The 17,340-nt window shown below is 46.4% G+C and overlaps 1 protein-coding gene across 1 annotated transcript in view; it reads right to left on the bottom strand.

Annotated features, from left to right (window-relative positions):
- Positions 1-17,139, bottom strand: part of CHRM3 (cholinergic receptor muscarinic 3) — a 398,997-nt gene extending 381,858 nt beyond the window's left edge. Inside the window, exon 1 of the mRNA XM_090263205.1 lies at positions 16,522-17,139. The gene's annotated coding sequence lies outside the window, so the exon portion shown is untranslated. The remainder of the gene's footprint in view (positions 1-16,521) is intronic.
- Between the last annotated feature and the right edge of the window lie 201 nt (positions 17,140-17,340).

Here is a 17,340-nt window from a genome sequence, read left to right as displayed (position 1 = left end):
ATTGAAAATGTTTGCCCCTCTTGAGTGAGACCCTGCAGTGTGGAGTGGGAGGGCGGCTACACGTTTATCATCTCCTGGGGTGCCCTGCGACTTTCTAAACACAAGAGGCATCATCACAATGTCGGGGACGCTGGAAGGTGCTCCCTGTGAAAATCCTATTGGAAAGAACAGCAGAGGGACACAGGCAGGGCGCCCTTTATTTCAAACTCCTTTGCTGGCGAAACACGCAGATTCCCAGTCAGAGCAAAGCAAGTTTAAGGACGTCCCCATAATGGGGCTGAAAAGGCAGTAAGAAACAGAAAAATAAAATCTCGCTTGGCCATTCTTCTTTTTCATCAGAAAATATACTGGTCTTTTTTTACTTCTCAGAAATGAAGGATTAAGGGCAACACTGCAGATGTTTTAATGAAAATACTTCTCGAGGGGTCAGAGGACGGGGGCAGAGGGGCAGCAGGGGGACTGCGGGTGGCCAGCACAGGACTTTGGGGACAGAAATGCAGCCGGGCGAAGGCGCCGTGTTGTGTAGTGGGCCAGGGGTCACCTCCCCCTTCATACTGCCCTGGCGGTTCAAGCAGGCATTCTGGGGTGGGAACAACAATGGGCTCTTGGGGGCAAAAACGTCTTAGGTGCTGCGATGGTTTCCGACTCTCTAAATAAGCACATTTTACAAACAGATGCACAGTAAATGTACAGCATTAAGTTTTCATGGAGTCAAGAGGAACTTAAGACAGAAAAGTCTAAAAGACTCCAAAGGGGGTGATCATGGGGAAAGTCCAGTTGTGAAACACTCGTTAAAGAAAATATAAAAGGAAAAGTAATGGTTAGAGAACTTTGGAAAATAAATTGGTAAAACTTCAGGAGGGCCTTGTAAGTTTGGGGGGCATAAAGGCATTTTGTCACTGCAAAACCTTTTTTTAAAGCTAATGTCATCTATCTAATACCGCACACCAAAATGTTTTTTAAGTGTTAGAAAACATTCACGCCAATCAAAACTGTTCTAGTATCCAGATTGCTCATTTTGTTTTAACAAGATATTCTCTATCCAGTGAAATCCTTGATACTGACCCCTAGCACCTCATGATCTTTTAGAAATCAATTAATCAAGCTCATGACAGCCAGCTCTATCTGACCACTAACTTCCACGTGATCCCAGTGAAATAGCTTCCTAACCTGCTACAGTATGTATCTGCTTTGAAGCCACACCCAGGCAAGTATCGTTTTCCCTTTTTGACTCAGAGCCCAGACAGTCAAAGGTCTATGGTTTTCAAGATCTGAGATGAGAACAGTTCAGGCCCACCTGAGGTCTTGCGCAGTTGAAACAGTACTTAAATATGGGGGTGTGACCCCCAGGCTCCAAAGGAACATGACTGCAGCGAGCATTTTCTGCTCAAGCACAGTGGGAACACAGTTTACAGTACCCAGGATGCTGATCTTCCTCCATTATGTCCATGTCTGCATCACACTAGATTATTTGTTACATTAGAATATGTTTTAAAGCAACTTCTCAACAGCGAGAAAATGTGGTGGATCCACTGAAGCCTTGAGCTCCGTGAAGGCAGGACCCTGCTTCCTTTCCTCAGCTCCCTCTCTCCCGGGTGCAGCAGCATCCAGGCCTAGCAGCTGCTCAATAACTACTTGATGGATGAAAGAACAGAATACATTATCTTCAAGTAGGCTTAGCAGTATTTCAAGAACTCCATTTTGTTGTAAAACTCGTAACAGAATATAATATTTAAAGAGCCCCAGAATAACTGAACCACTAGAAATCACAGGAACCAAGTACTGTAGGAAATTAAAGCTCTTGTAGCACACCCAGAGCATCCTGGGTCAATATACTCCTGGTTACCTATCACCTGCAGCACAGTGGCACATAGTAGGTACTCAACTCTTACCCACCACATGCTGCATAGTTGCACGTAGTAGGTACTCAACTATTGATTTCCTAATGTACACCACAGAATCCCAAATTCCAAAAAGCCCTACTCCATCTTCCTCCTCCAGTTCATAACCTGAAAAATTTCTTGACTTTCTTTTTAATGCATATGTTCATAATTAAGTCAATGAGCATTTACAAAAATAGATTTTCAAAAACAGAAGGTAACAATCGGTTACCTTTATCTACATCTAATAGAAAAATAGGGTCAAATAGCAGTACTGGAGACACAGCTAGGCTTACTTGAGTAAATTTGACCGGCTGTGCTAGTTTATGCCACTGTTCCTCAAGTGTGTAATCCTGTAAGTCACTGTAAATGACTCCGACATGGATATGTACAGAAGTAAAGGCCTGCTTGAAAAGACTACACGAGAGGGATCTGTCAGTTTTCCTTCCTGAAATAACAAAAATAAAAGTGATGTATAGTGTTTATTTCTTCAGTTAGCGTTGTTGGGCGCCCACTCTGGGCCAGGCAGTATTCTAGGAACTGGAAATTCAGCAATTGAATAAAAAAATGGAGCCTTTAGTCTCCGTGAACTCATATTACAGTGGGGTAAACAGACCACAAACAACCAAACCGCCCCCCCCACACACACACATTATGCAGGTGGTGATAATGCCATGAGGACAAAGCAGATTAAGGAGACAGCGAACGCTGGGATGGGGTGCCTGCTCTTCCAGATGAGGCAATCACAAGGTGCCGGTCCAATCAGGTGACATTTAAGGAAAGATCTAAAGTAAAGAAGCAAGAGTACAGATTTCTGGATAAAGAATGTTCCAAACAGGAGAAAAGGCAACGCCAGGGCTCAGAGACACGGTGCTCGTGACATGGACAAAAAACAGCAAAAGGCGTTTTCACTTGTGAGGCAAGTTCTGCCTACACAGTCTACCTGGCGTCGCAGTCCATGTAAGTCCTACTGATCCCTTGAAGTGCCTCTGAAGTAAAACCTCTTGAACTAAGCAGTTCCTGGGGTGCCAACAAAAGACTTGGCTTCTCCGCCATTTGAGTCCCCAAAATAATAGATAACTCTATTTTACAAGGTAACGTATTTGTAAGTTAATCAAGGGTTAAGACTTTGTCACTTATTTTTCCAACCCAATCTTGTACAAGTTCCTTAGGAAGTCCAAGGTGGCCTCTGTAGTCGCTGTAGGCTTTCCAGAGAGTTGAAGTCAGTGGGCTCTGCTCTACAGCTTAGTCTGATTTGGACTTGGACAGAGCACCTGGAGTCTCGGGAAGATACACTGAGCATCACGCTGGGGTCGGTTATTTCTTCGCTGAGAACCGGGTAGACAGACAGGCTCTCTGTCAGCAGGACCCGGGCAGGCACCCATGCGACAGTGATGCTGGTCTTGGTTTATACAGGTCACTGGCCCGGGACAACATCTGCTCATGTTTCATTTTCTTTGGACTCCTGGAGCCCTTGGTGGATCAAGTGATGTGGTCAGGTGGAGACTGTCTGGTGTGTTTGCTTCTTCTCTCACCACAAGAAAACGAAACACTCGTGTCTCACGCCTCTGGGAGAGCAGCTCCACGTGTGTCCACCTGCGTCTGTACTTCCAAAGCTTATTTTAACTTTTTGTATAAACAGGACACTGGTCAGAGTACATGAGAGACACTCTGTTATATCAAAACTTTACTAACATATGTGACTTCCAAAAAGGGTTTCAAAAATGGGTTATCCTGTGCTTGCACAGAAAACAGGTTAGCCACCAGGGTAAAGTCTGAAACCCATGGGCATAAAACCAACCGCTACCTCTCATTGACGGCAAAGGAACAACATGTTTTCACGCCAAGGGGCTCATTCTGAACCTCCTTTTAATTTTTCAAAAGTTGGCTCACTCTTCGGACGCACAAATGCAGATGTCTGCCATCTAGTGTGAAGAATCAGTATCAGCAGTCTATTTTTTTTCTAGAGAACAGTCACTATTTTTTTTGAGAAAAATTGCATCTAAGCCCCAAGTTTAAAAGGTAGGCAGGCGTGGGGGGAGTGAAGCCTAAGGAAGGTCACATCAAGCTCTCCTAATGGCCCCACATCCTCTGATCTCACACCACAGGGAGGCCTGTGTAGTGACCCTTAGGGACACTGTTTCAGGTCCTGTGGATTTTCACAAGGATGTGAGTTCTGCAGGGGCAGCGTCTTGTCCTCCTTCTTCATCCCTTTATCTCTAGCACCTCGAGCAGCGTCCGCGACAATTCACGAACTTAATCCCTGTCATGAATGTGTGAATGGCCAGGAGGTGACCGGGAGAGGGGCCAGACTATGGGTCACCGATGCCAGGCTAGAATTCAGAGGAACTGGGTGACTAATAAATTTGTTTAATTCTCTTATAATTAATATAATACATTAAACTTGTGAAAAGCATTAATTGTATTGTGTATATTTTTAAATATTTTTATTTCTAGAATTTCTATATATAATAGGATGCCCTTTAACCAATGAGCAAAACTAACCCATGTCCATTTTTAAGAACATTCATAGTAATTGAACAATTTGCACATACACAGTTCTAGACTATTTTGTCTGCTTTTTTGACCTTCTGTTGTTCATTTAAGTAATACATGTAATATATCTGCTTAGAAAGGTAACCTTTAAACATAGCATTACACTCGGGCAAAAACATGGTCTGCTTATGATATAACTCAAGACCTTTCAAAATGTTTTGGGATGCCTATATCTGAGGTAATAATTTCTTTTTTTATACTACATTGTGAGCACTGTTATCTCTATTAAGAAAAACACGATTCCATGTTTTGATACATGGGCTACATTTGATAGGAAGAGTTTCACCTTAATTCTACACTGAGAATTGCTTGCTATGTTTAATTTCCAGTGAAAAAGAGCCTGTCACCCTTCCTGAAAGTCTAAGAATATCAGAAATTGAGGATGACTCATCTCACTGGAGAGAACAGCCCAAGACATTGCACCCCTTGCCAATCCAGGCTATTGACCTACTCAGGAAAAACAGAAAATGTTTCTCTCCCAACCTCTCTCTCAATCTCTTCTTCTCTCAACACCTTTCTCTCTCTCTCTTTGTTAATTTTTAATTAGGTGGTCTTAAAATGAATGAAGCAGAAATATTGTTTGAGGTATTTATTTCAAATGCAGATTGACAGAGCCCTGGCTGGGTGGCTCAGCTGGTGGAGTGTCTTCCTGTACACCAAAAGGCTGAGGGTTCGATCCCCGGTTGGGGCAGATACTGAGGTTGCAGGTTTGATCAGTGGGGGTACATACAGGAGGCAACCGACTGAAATTTCCTTTTCTCTCTTGCCCTCCCCTTGTTTTTTCCTCTCTCTCTCTCTCTCTCTCTCTCTCTCTCTAAAAATCAATAAACATATCCTTGGGTGAGGATTAAAAAATGCAGACTGACAGACCCTGGCCCAAATCTACTTTCAATCCCCAAGACTACATTTTTACCAGCCTCCCAGGTGGTTCTGGTATACGTGGTTCTGGATTGTGGTTTTAGAACCATCACCATAAACCCTCATGATGGAAGTCTTCGCAGTGGTTGCAAGAAGTGCTCAGGAGAGCTGTTGTTGACTGTCATTTGGTAATGATGACCACCAAGCAATAACAACTACTTCAAATGTACTGGCCACTGGAACTGGATGTTGAGAGGGTCCATAATTTGAAGAGTCCTGTGAAAGGACCACACCTCTCAAAATGTTAGCATGTATACACAGATAACCCTGCAGGCAAGTCAGAGACAGAGTCTGACCTGAAATAATTCTACTGCATTCTGTGCATTATGCACCAAGGATGCATCCTCCATGCTAATATATAAAATACCAAGATGGCCTGAACACTGCTAAACCTCAGACTTATTCCCCCCCACATGAAAAGTAAGAGGAAACTCATTCAACAATACATAATTGGAGTGCATAAAATCTGGTAAAAGTCTAGTCATTGTTAATATAACAAGAATGGTTTGCATGACATCGATGTAACCTGGCAGCCAAGGAGAGTGGACTTCAATGTGCATGTGTGAACAATGATGACTTCACTGTACTAGTCAGTGGGGGTGGTAGATGCCATTGAGTAAGCGTGTGTACTGTGTGGCAGTCACATTCAAAATGATTGAGCAAATAGAGCAATGGACCCACATCCGATTTTGTGTTAAACTTGAACATTCCTCTGCAGAAGCTATTTGGATGATTCAGAAGGCTGCAGCTATGGACAGCTGGTGATTGGCAGCTTCATCATGACTATGCCCCCATTCATGTATCACATCTCCTGCAGAGTTTTTTGGTGAAACAGCAAATCACCCAGGGGACTCAGCCCCATTACAGCCCAGATTTGGTGCCCTGTAACTTCTGGCTTTTCTCAAAACTAATATCAACTTTGAAAGAGAAGAGATTTCAGACTGTTGATGAGATTCAGGAAAATATGATGGGGCAGCTGATGGTGACTGGGAGAACCGTGTGAGGTCCCAAGGTGCCTGCTTTGAAGAGGACTGAGGCATCATTGTCCTATAGACACTATTTCTTGTATCTTGTGTCTTCTTCAATAAACGTCCTACTTTTCATATTGCATGGCTGGATACCTTCTGGACAGACCTTGCATTATGTATCGAGCACTGCGTTAGGTAGGTCTTTGGGATATTTCAGTGAATATAACATCACATAAAATACATGCCTTCACAGGGACCCAAGGCATCACTAGGTTTATTGAAGTTCTCATTCAAATTTACAACATGTAAAGTCCTAGGTGTAGAGAAGTGGAGGCTCCTGCTAAGAAGCTCAAAATCCAAAGGAAAAGACTCAGTTACATAAGTTATTGTAGTGCAAACAAGTATGACCAATGTCATAACACGCACAGGAAAGACACACTACAGAAGCACAGGATTGAAATAATGAATTTTCTTCAGAAGACAGACCTTCCTGATAGGTGTAGGATGCTAACAGGCAAAGGGAGGTAAGCCCGGGTCAGGAGGCACCGAGGGTCTTGACAGAAACCCAGAGGCAGGAGAAGACAGGCACGTCTGAGGCTCCTCAAGCAGGCGTGTGGCCACTGCAGCGGGAGAAGGGAAGAGGGACCTGAAACTCAAGTAGAAGGAAACTGGGAGTGACTTCACCTCAATCCAGACTAGGAAGGAGCACAGAGGTGGGGCCGAAAGGCAAGCTGGAGGCAACTGGAGCTGTGCAAAGCGGAGACAGGAAGAGCTTGTCTGAAGGAAGGGGGCGCGGGACTGGGAGGGAGGAGTGGACGAGACGGGCTCTTCCCGTCAGAGTGTAGAGGCCACACCTAACAGTGCTGGTCTACAGGAAGCTCCCATCAAAGGGTTCAATCTGAAATGCTAGAATGACTGTAATGCAATGGATTAATGTAGGACTAACAGGAGGAGTGGAGCATTTGGGGGAAAGGTGGTGGGTCCCAATGCCCAAATGGTGCATTAGAGGTGCTGTGCGATACTCTATGGAAACATCTGAGCACCAGAAATGGACTTCTAGCACTCACAGGAAGCCCAAGGTGCCGCTGAAATTCCTGGGAGAGAAGGTAGAGAGAGAGAAGAAGCCAGATGATTTCCGGGAAGAGATTTAGCCTGAAAGAAGAGAAATCCAGACGTGGTGTCAAAAACCGACCTCGTTCACCTCATGGCCTTGGGTAGATCATTCACCATCCAGGACTGCGGTTTCCTCCAATAAAAGACGGAAGATGTGGGAACAGCCCTTCTATAATCTCACCAACTCAGACTGCAGAAGTCTCAGTCAGCCTCAAAGTTTTAGCACTCTGTCATCTGTCACTTTACTGCTAAGGTTTTTCTTGATAAGACATAACCAGCCTTGCTGACAATTCTGTTTGCCCCAAACCTTCACTGCCATGGCCTGGAACTCAGTGCCTCGGAATTCTACCACAAAGCTGAGTTTCTTTAGAAAACAGCAAATCTGGTAGCAGTAACAAACACTCGTCATTTATCTGTCCAAAATTCTCAGAGAAATATTGACTTTGGCTTCTACAGGAATTTTCTTTTTGACAAATGCCTTATATTGTGCCTTCAGTTACTGGCATTTTAAGACAGCTCATATGCCTTCTTTTCTGCCCTTATCTCTAAATCGTAGTTTTGTTAAATATAGAAAAATATTTTGTTAAGTCTTTGTTAAAGACGTTTTTATGTTTTTCATTACAAGCTTACATTCATTCATGAAACAAAAACTAATATACATATATATTGTATGAATACATTTGATAAATACGCTCATGTTCAGAATTCAAAATAAGTCTTCTGTCTTTACAGATGAAAGGAATGTGAAAGGTTAAATTTCAATATAAAATTCAGCTCTCTGGGTACATGTCATCAGACATGATTATAATCTGGCATCAAAGATGAGTTGCCGACTATGTGTCCATCTGTCTGTGGCCAATACGGCCCCTAAGGTGGGAAAAGGGGGTGCCCTTGGGGGAATATCTGTGTGTTACTGATACAGATCCACAGTGCCCAGTACTGTCTTGGGGCAGAGGAGGTGCTGAAGAAAACATGCTGAACTGATCAGAAAGCCAAAGCAAGCCCGTTTCTACATCGCTGGATCATTTTACGTGGATTGATTTTTACACAGTGAACTCAGTCAATCTTTTGGAACACACTGCAGTTTTTAAAACAGGAAAATCGATGAACTTAAAGTCAGGTTGCAAAAGTGTATTCTTATCTCAGTTTTGTATAAAGTAAGTGAGGATGTGTATAGAAAATATCAGAGGCTGGTGCTTCTAATTGTTAACCACCATTACGATCGGGGCCTTGGGTTATGATGGATTTCTATGTTTGACATGATATGTTGCAGCAGCAATGTCTGAATTTTCTGTGACCCATTTACTTTATAAGGAGAAAAACAGAAAAACTGTATGCACACACCTTCTATGCCCGTGTGCACATTGAGTGCTACGGGAAAGAGTGTACTAGGTGCTTTAGGGTAAACAAGGACAAATGAAGCAAGCATCTTACCTCGGGGATTTAACACTCTATTTGAAATATTTACACACACACAAATGAGATCAGTCATCTGATAAATTACTAAAAGGTAAATTCACAGAAAGCAGTACTCTTTAAAGCAGTCCTTGACAAATTGCTAAAACTGGACCCGTAAGGACATGGAAGAACAGGTGTCCTAAGAGCACAAGAACACGTGAACACAGTGAAAATGGTATTTATGAAATGGCAAGTACTGTGGGGCAACCCAATAGGGCCTTGAGACTCACAACTGAATTTAAAATCTAACCCAAGCCCTGGAACACTCAAATGTTAACTGAATGCTGATGTAAGACATTTAGCTCTTTATTCAGTAGGTAATAGAAGGAGGTGTTGAAGAAGCTTTTTGAAGATAGGAAGAAAGTGACCAGATTAGTCTTTGATAAAAGTCCCCTGTAAAGAAGGAAATAGGAGAGAGCACAAGATCATCTGGGCAGCTCAGAGTCTCTAAGAAAAAGTGTGAAGCTGTGACTTGCATGGTTATGAATGCGGATTATTAGGCCCCACCCAGGACCTGCCTGTTAACAGGGTTCCTAGGTGGTGTGAATCAGCATTAAAGTGGGAGAAGCAATGGCTTAAGGTGCTGTTAGCAGGAAAGAAAAGAAGTCAAGAGGTCTGAGCAGTATCCTCCTTGGCTGAATTCCTACAACCTGCATCAGACTGAATGGGATACGCAATGGAAGATGATAAATCAAGATTGTCTGTGAATTTTGAGCTGTGGGACGGTCCTGCTATTCACAGGGACAGGAAAGCCCAGGACGGCGGGGAGCAGACGAAGGCTGTGCTGGGAAGGCTCCTTCCAGAAGCCGAGCTGATGAACGAGCGGGATCCACACTGAAGGATATTATGGAAATAATGAAACTGTAGAAATAAAGTTACTAAAGGAAGAGGAGCATGAAAGACATGGGAGTCGACTGAGGAAATGTAGCCTCAGGAGCTGGGGCTGGAGCTGGGAAGGAGGATGGAGGTTGGAGGTATTGCTAAGAGCTGACAGGGGCTACGAAGGGGGGGCCACTTGTTTTGTGAGGAGGAGGTTGTACGTGGCTTTTTGCAGAGTGGTCTCTGGGAACCCAGTGAGGGAGAAACCCAAAAGAGCACGGGGTGAGAGTCAGGGGGTCGTGAGCTGGGGGTGCTATTCACAGAGCGTAAATGAAAAGGTATAGAATGGACACGATGATTTAGAAAGGGCACGGAAGACCAGATTGAATAACTTTAAATTGTTGACCTTTAAAGAGTTTCTTCTGGAAGAAAGATCAGAAGTTTTCTCATCAGAAGTCTCGAAATGATTAGGAAGGCACGCAAGCACAGTAAGAATTACATTTTTGGCTCAACATAAGGAGGAGCTGCCTCTCACTGTTCTCTGGAAATGGAATGAACCTCCTGTGAGTGTTCATTTCTCAAAGCACGCAGACTGCACAGGCTGACGAACACCAACGGGGAGTCACAGGGTAGGATGTTGTTCACTCGCGGCATCTGTAGTGACTGACGGTGCCCCCTCCCCAAGGGGCACACGCACCCTCATCCCTGAAACCTGTGACTGTTACCTTTTATGGTAAAAGACAGGATATGGTCAAGGCTCGTGGAAGGAGGAGCTTATCTTGGACTTTCCGGGTGGGCCCTGGATGCAATCATATGTGTCCTTATAAGAAGGACACGCAGAGGAGACACAGACAGAGGAGGGGGAGACGGTGTGAGGACAGAGGCAGAGGCTAGAGGCAGTCACAAGTCAAGGGGCGCAGACAGCCTTCAGAAGAGGCGGGCAAGGAAGGGCTCTCGCTAGAGGCTCTGCACGGAGTGTGGCCTGCTGGGTTTCAGCTTCTGCTCTCCAGAGCTCTGCTGTTCTCAGCCCTAGGATATCCATATGACATCGAACGGCACCTTCCAACTCAGATTCCTTGAGCTGCTCTCACCTCATCATGATCATATGCTCCTAGAAGGCAGAGCCCTGGACTCACTCTCCTGTGTATCCAAAAAAGGATGTCCACAGCCTGCACATTAGACCCCCAGCCTGCACATTAGACAGCGCTCCCAGGGCAAGTGGCCAGAGAGGGACCATGTGTGCGAGGGAAAAGTGGAGAGAGTGGCAGACAGACTCATCGTACTCAGGCAAGTATTGATTAAAACGGCCGTGTCATATACGCTCATGAAGTTAGCTTCTTTGCAGAGAGTCATAAACACTAACTGGGTGATCCCGAACTCTCCAATGCAATACTGAACATAAAGAGCACAGCCAGAATTCAGAGGAGGGACAACATGTAGCTGCTTAGATAAGTTTTTAGTTTCTTATAATTAAAAAGTTGAAAATAATTTACAGGGAGAGTGATAGCTACACTCAAAGAAAGTTGAAACTGCTGCCCGGCTCTTGTATGATGGAAACCATTTGGGGTTAACGAGGGAAGAAAGGAGGGCCATTCCAGTCTTCCTTCACATGTCCTTTCACACAGGACAGCGCACATGTGTTCTCACATACTGAGGAATCCCAGGCAAAGAAGACAGGAGGGTCTTCTTTTCCACACAAATGACCTGAGGGGTCTGTACATGAGAGCAGATGCGCTTTTAGAGTATTTTGAATTAAAAAAGAAATTGAAAACCACAGAAAACCACTGTGTTCAATAACAGTTTAAAATGAATACACATAGATAAAGATATGTACATAGAGATGGATGGATGAATGGATGGATGGATGGAACTCAATAACACCTGAAGTTCATATGGCTTTTTGGAATCTGCAAAATACCACTAGATCTGGGGGCCCCTGGAGGTGAGAGCTGCCTGGATGAAGCTTCAAATGGCTGTGGGCAAGGAGTGGTACTTGGGTTAAGCAGTGTCCAGGGTTCTCCCCAGGCCTGGCCCCCTGGGCAATTTACTACAAAGTGGAATGTCAGAAACCGAGGACTAAGGCTGTCAGCAGATCCCTTTTCCTACAGCTACTGCCAGGGTATTTTTATATGAATCCAGCTCCATGGTTGTAGCTACCAGTGACAAATGAGGTGACTTCGGTAGAACAGCCATAAATGCACGGTCCATCGCTCCTGGTAGCTGCATCCTCTTTGAAACAGACAACATTTTAGTTAGTTGAACCTCACCTGAGTTTTCTCTGAGCAGCAGTCGCTGGAGGACACCCTGCCCAACCTGCGCGCCTGTGCCAGTCCTACTTCCTGCAGTGGAGGTGACTGAAGGGAACATGTGTTACGGCTCAGCTGTCGTGCTGGATTCAGGGAACACTGGGGACAGGAAATAAGCTGGAGCTAGGCTAGCACAAATGACCTAATGAAGGATTAATTCTGCAGCTGATACTCAGCCACTCACATTACAGAAGCCAGGAGGAGGGTGCAGAGCTGAGATTTGATCCTGCCAACAATGACACACAAGGAGATTTTATGTGTCCAGTGGAACTCTGCAGCCGGGTCTCCAGGCAGAAATGATACACCGTTAGGAGGTGGCCGTGCCTTAAGGCCAGGGCTTTGTCTGCTTCGGGACCGCATCTGTGACCCAGAAGAGAAAGACTGGAGACTTGCTCCTGGAGAGGAGTTCTTGGCAAGGATAAGGGTAACTGCCAAGGTCACGGCTAAGGCAAGGCTTTATTCTAGTACTAAAAATATAAATTGAAAACACAAGAGAAGCCCAGTGCTGTGAAATGGCAAATGTGACAAGAGGCAGAGAAACTGAGGCTACGGGGCAGGGCAACTGCTAAGTGTAGTGACCAGGGTAAGGGCAGGAAAACCATTTGAGACCCCCTTCCTCCGGGAGCGCTTTGGCTGAAGCATCAGAGTCCGGTCCCTGAGTCGCATGCAGGGCAGGGCCGAGAAGGCAAGGCCTCAAAGCCCACACGCATCTGCCAGCTACTCATCACCTAATCATATTCGTCGTTCTTTCCTCCATTGCTTCTCCTCTAAGTTCCCATATTCTAGCTGCCTCGAGATGAGCTGGCACAATTGGCGAGAAGAAGATGGCAGTAGCTCAAATGTTCCTTCTGCTGGCTTGTCATCACCAGCGGCTCCCAGGCCTGTGTCACTGTGGCAAGCAGCTGCAGTGGCCCCAGCAGAGCTGGCTGAGACAGCCTCGCTCACCAGGGCACGCGGCTCTGGGGACTGTGTCGGCAGGAAGCTCCAACAGGTGGGGGATCAACGCTGCCGGCCTGATGGCCAGCCTGCCAGATGCTGGGGCCTCGACCAACCGCCAAAGCTTCTGGGCAGAAAGGAACACCCAGCAGCCAGCCCCCGAGCCAGAGGGACGCCTGCACGCGGGCTCTCAGCACGTCCAAGAACACGAAGGTGGACATGCTACAGGGATCCCTCAGAAAGCACTTCCACGTGCACCGTGCTATCCACCCTCAACACCACCCCACAGTGCGGATAGGGCACCTGCTCTCACCTCCACTGGACATGAGGAAAGACAGGCCGGAGCAGATTCAAATAAGACCCACACACTTCAATGCAACATCCTGTCTTCATTTCTTTGAAGACAACGCTCAGACAAATCAGAACTGCCCAGGATATGCAACTTTGGGGGAATGGAGAGGCCAGCAGAACCCTGCAGAGGCTGGGTTACAGCTGAAAGAACTGCCTTCTGTGGGGACCGGTGGGGGCAGAGCTGCACCTGCTGAGTTGGGATTCCAAGATCTACTCGGAATAATGGCCATACCCTCCATGGAGAAGATAGTCTGTCAGAGATGAGAAACTAACTTCCCGTATGACTGGCTTCGCCTCCTGTCAAATTCATTACATCATCTCTTCCCATGTCCCCCTAAAATGAACACTTTCAGTAGATGCTGAAATTCTATTCCAGAATTTTGTTAAGTCCCACTGGACCCAATAAGACTGACCAATCCACAGCGCGCCCACTCCACAGCTCTCACTACCTTCAAGGGCTTAGTGTAAGATGCCTTTCATTATCCTGACTAGCCTTTTAGAAGAACCATGGTGGAGGCATTTGATTATTTGTTATTGGAGCCATATTTGCCCTTCTGATATTCTTCTGTAAGAAAAAATGTATTTTAAACTCAGACATATATTACACAAAATAAAGCATTTCCGGTTACTCACTGATACTTCCAAACCACAACGTGAAGACAAGAGTATGTTATGATATAAAGTCCCAGAATGGCCAGGCAGTTGCCTTTCTCCGCATCTGGACCAGGCGCATTTTCACGAGACTCGCAGTTCCTCTGTCACAGAGCTGAAGTGCCCCCCCCCCCCCAGCTGTTCTCAGGATGCACTGCAAGACCACAAACAAGACCAGCCTCTGCACAGTTACGTGAACAGCACCCAGGCCACGCAGGAGCAAGCAGCTAATCCTGCCAGTGTTAACAACTCAGTGAGGCCGCACCAGTGCGCTGGCTCAGGAAGTGATAGAGGACATTCTGGGTAAAAAGCAGAAAAACAATGACTTTATAATTTTCACATCCACAAGCAAATTAACTCTAATCGTATCTTTAATTTTCTATCCATTCGATTTGCTGGTATAAATCCAAGATACCCTCGTTCTTGAACAACTTTCCAGGCTCATTTTCAACAGGTTGCATGGAATTAGTAGCTAAAATAGCATTAAGAGAAATTCATGTTTTTACATTACACCTTAAAATAATGACTCTTTACAAGAGAATAAATCATTTGTCTTTATGTGAAAAAGAAAATGAGAGGTGCACCGTATAAGAACTTCTAAGCATGACTAAATAATTTTCAGAAAAAAATACTTTTGAATGATATTTTACTGTTTTCACAGAAAGAAAATAATGTATATTCATATGCTTCTCTAAACTTTAAAGGAAAGTTTCCTAAATAAATTTAAATGGAGGTCAATGAAGAACTACTTTTATTATAACACTCAATCTTTTGCTAAATCTTGACCAGTTCCACACACATACTATCCTTTTTTCCAAATTATACTTTCTTTTACAATAATTTTCCATGCAAAAGGCATACATTGTCAAAGATTTTTTTAAAAATCTCTTTTTTATCTCACTTTTTTAAAAAAAATATCAAGTCCATTTGAATAAATAATTGCTATTATTTTGAAAATGGCATTCAACACTGCTCTGTTCATGTTAAATTCAATCTTAGGTCACCCCCAGACTACAGAAACAGTCTAAGTCAGACTTGCAATGTAATTAATTTTAAATCAATAATTTAAGCTAAACTTATATTTCCACATGGAAACACACTTCAAAAATAACGTACTTTCTATTTCAACAATAGCTACTTGTATATCAAGCTAATGAGACAGGCCATGTAAACATGTCTACAGGCAGGTTATGCAGTGAAGTGTGTGTGATCTCAGCCACATTCCGGGCATGTCGAGGGCACACGGAGGAGGCAGGCACGGTCTATGTACACTGGGCAATACCAGCTCCTATAACAAGAGGGTGCACCCAAGCCACAACTGTGAACAGAAAGACCTCCGCTTCATATTGAAATGCTCCTAGAACATCCTGTCTTTATGCGTGCATCTGTTCTAGGCTTGGCTCTAGCCTTTCTGAAGTGCATACTCTTCTGTGGGATCTCTTTCTTAAGTAAATGCAGGGCATTGTTATGAACACAGGAAATAGTGATGAATGTTTCATGCAATACAATGACTCACAATATAAAATGATTTGGGACTACGTATTCAACAAATACACTTTTTAAAGAAAGGTTATTTTTCAAATAGTCACCATGAAAGACCCAAAACGGGGGATGGAGCTACCAGTTTTGTTGGCACTCAGAGGCCACGGGAGAAACGGAAGGTCTGCGCAAAGCATTTAGTGAAATACCAGTGCCCTCGCTAACACCAACGCTGCATTATAAACAGCTCGCCTGCTAAGGAGAGCCGTCCTTTCGCCTTGCAAACGCGGACGGCAGACAGGTTCAAATACACTCGCAGACAAGTGAACGTTGGAATTCCTGAAATCCATCCATATGGATGCAAATCCTAGACCTCTGGCTCCTTTGCTCCTTACCAGCTGCGCGCGGCGCGAAGGATCGCAGTCCAACAGCGCAAGGCAGACGAGTGAACCCCGCTGTGGCTCACCTGCCCCCCAGCCCACCGTTTGAAAACACGCAGAAACGAACGCAGCTGGGAGGCAGCTGTGCGGTGGAAGGTTACGGAGAGTAGATGGTGTGCAGTCTACCGGCCGCCGACAGGCGAGCGTGGACTCTCCCGTTCAGTAACGACCGCGCACCTGGATTACGTACGTACCTTCACCAGGTGCTACCCTAAACTCTAGATTCGCTTCTTCAGCCTGAAATGCACTCAAAACCATCGCCCACTGCAAGGTCGTTGGGTGGCTTCTTTAGTTTCTCAAAAGCGTCAGGACAGCACACACGCGCGCCACACACACCAACCCCAGCGGCTACTCCCGTCCTCACACTTCGTCCCTCAGTCCGGCATCGAGGAGAAGGAATCCTGGCGCCAGAGAGCGGGGACGTCTCCAGCTCCCCGCTTGGCCACCATTCCCGTGTCTTTTCCGGCAATAGGTGTCACCTCGGTACCCTTACCCTCATTCTCAGAGCTCAGCTCCACACCAGACCGAGCCCTCTCCAGGTTCGAGCCCCCGATACCAGCCACCCCTCACCCTCAAACTGATAGACCAGCTGCCTCCTCCCTCTCCAGAACCCAGTTTAAACCCCCAAAGCAAAGCCATTTCTTACCCAAGCTGAAAACTTTTTCCTCCTTCCGCAGCGCGTTAGGGCAGGACGCAGGGCGGCCGCTGCGGAGCGTCCCCACCCGGCCTCTGCGCCCTAGGTGGCGTCCCGCGCCCTGGTTCCGCCTCGGATGCGCGCGGGGCGCCGGGCCGGTGGTTCCTCGTAGTCTCCTACTCGGCGTTCAGGGAGCGAGCGTCCTAGGAACGCGCGCCCGCGCCCGCGCGTGGAGCCGCCCTTTGGTCCATCACCCGTCCCTCCAGAGGCGCTGCCGCCGCCCGGAGAGCTGACGAGGACAGCCGGGCTCCGAGGTGGCACCACCCCGCCGCGGCGTGCGCTCCGGATCCGCGACGTGCGTTCGGGGAGCGAGGGCGCTTCGCCCGCTGCACCTGCAGCCCAGGGCCGCGCTCAGGTTGCGCTCCGTGCCCCGGCCTCCCTGTCGCTCTGGGCCTGTCCGTCCACGTCCTTTATTACTGTCTCCCCCTCACTTCTTTTTCTTTCTTTTTCTTCTTGGCTCCTCCTTTCTCTTTTTGTCCAGAAGCAGACCCAAGGCGCTCCAAGTGGGAGAAGGGTCTCTCCCTCTGACGAACTCCTCCTCTGCCTGGTGGTGGCGGTCGTGGCCGCTCTTAGCCGCGCCTCCTCCCAGCTTAGCGCTCCTCCTCCTCCTCCCGCACCCACTTTTCCTCCACCTCCTCCTAGGACTGCGAGCGCTGGGAGGCTCAGGCCGCCCGCCCGCGACCCAGGCCCGCTCTGCGCATGCCTCGGTGCCCAGGTGCCCGCCTGGCGCTGCGCCCGGCTCCGCGTCGGGTCTGTGGCCGAGGTGCGCCT

Source organism: Furipterus horrens, unplaced genomic scaffold (assembly GCF_987537825.1).
Source record: "Furipterus horrens unplaced genomic scaffold, mFurHor1.1.pri manual_scaffold_15, whole genome shotgun sequence".
Classification (NCBI taxonomy): domain Eukaryota; kingdom Metazoa; phylum Chordata; class Mammalia; order Chiroptera; family Furipteridae; genus Furipterus; species Furipterus horrens.
This window is presented reverse-complemented; position numbering and strand designations above follow the sequence as displayed.